The sequence below is a fragment of the Stegastes partitus genome, unplaced genomic scaffold, assembly GCF_000690725.1.
Source record: "Stegastes partitus isolate 25-593 unplaced genomic scaffold, Stegastes_partitus-1.0.2 Scaffold944, whole genome shotgun sequence".
Taxonomy (NCBI): Eukaryota; Metazoa; Chordata; class Actinopteri; family Pomacentridae; genus Stegastes; species Stegastes partitus.
Genome location: NW_007578675.1, coordinates 9,341 through 11,131, shown reverse-complemented (window position 1 = coordinate 11,131; position 1,791 = coordinate 9,341).

Here is a 1,791-nt window from a genome sequence, read left to right as displayed (position 1 = left end):
GTGTCAGGGAGTTATTTGCTCCCCTCATAATTCCTGCAAGTACGACAGTGTTTTGACTGTAAATACACACCAGTCAGCCGCAACATCAAAAAACACTGACAGGTGATGTAAGTGCAGTGCAGATGACAAGCACTCTTTGGTGGTTTTCCCCTTTCATTGCTTTTGCAACATTGAATCATGGTCAATTTAATTTGGATTTTATGACAAGAATTTACCAAAAAAAGACTCTTTTATGTCAATATAAACAAAGATTTCTACAAAGTAATGAAAATTAATTAAAATATAACATGTAAAACAAGTAATCGCATAAGTATTCACCCCCTTTAAAATGACTGCCCGAATTCAGCACGGGTGCAGCCCATTGGTACCAGAAGTCACACAATTAGTGAAATGGAGATCATCTGATTACAGTGAATGTCTTTTAGGGATTGTAATATAGAGACACCTGCATCAGGAAGGGGGCTGTAGGGTGGCGCAGTTGGTTAGCACTGTTGCCTCGCAGCAAGAAGGTTGCCGGTTTACATCCCGGTGGGGGCACCGGGATCTTTCTGCCTGGAGTCTCCATGTTCTCCCCGTGCAGCGTGGGTTCTCTCCGGGTTCTCCGGCTTCCTCCCACACAGTCCAAAAAACATGTTGAGGTTAATTGGTGATTCTAAATTGTCCGTAGGTGTGAATGTGAGTGTGCTTGGTTGTCTGTCTCTAAGTGTAGCCCTGCGATAGACTGGTGACCTGTCCAGGGTGTCCCCTGCCTTCGACCCTCGTGAGGATTGAGTGGTGTATAGATAATGGATGGATGTATCAGGAAGGTCCAGTCACTAGTGAATCAGTACTTCTAGCTACCCCATTAAGACAAAAGAACACTCTAAACAACGCCATGAAAAGGTGATTGAAAGTATGTCGGGGGATGGATTCAAGAAAACCCCTACGTCAGTGTCAGTATTAAACCCTTCAAGTCAGTATCTAGTTATCTTTGGCTGCAATTACAGCATTGAGCGTGTGTAGGTGGGTTTCAATCAGCCTCACACAAACGGACGTTCTTCTTTGAAAAACTGGTCCAGCGCTGTCAGGTTGCACAAGGATCATGAGGGAACAGCCCTTTTCAAGTTCACCCACAAATTCTAAACTACAGTCTGACTTGGTCAATCCAGAATGTTCACCTTGTTTTTTCTAAATCGTTTTTGCGTAGCTTTGGTTGTACACTTCAGGTCATTGCTTGCTGGAAAACAAGTCTTCTCCCAAGTCACAGTTCTCTTGCAGACTGCATCAAGTTGTCCTCCAGGATTTCCCTAAACCTTGCTTTACCATTTAGTAGCATTCCAGGTTCTGTTTACTGAGAAGCGTCCCCGAATCATGATGCTGCCACCACCGTGCTTCACAGTGGGGATAGTGTGTGTTTATGAAGAGTCCAGTCTGATGGCCAAAAGCCTCAACCGGCACTAAAAAGATCAAATAACCTTCTTCCAGTTCTTATATTAGGCAGCAAGTGAACAGTCAGTTCTTTATGCTGATGTGTTGGAAACAGTAAAAATGGGCGGTTGTAGGGAGCTGAGCGGCTAAATTGTGGTCACTTGACAACTTGGTCAGAGCATCTCTGAAGTGGTAAGCCTTGTGGGGTCTTCCTGGTGAGCAGTAGTTACCAAAGTGGTCCATGGAAGGACAACCGGTGAACTGGTGACTGGATCATGAGTGCATCAAGGCTCACTGATACATGTGGTTGGTAAAGTTGGCCCATGTGGTCTTATCCTACAGAAGAACTCCTGTAGCACAAATTGCTGAAATACTTAACGCTAC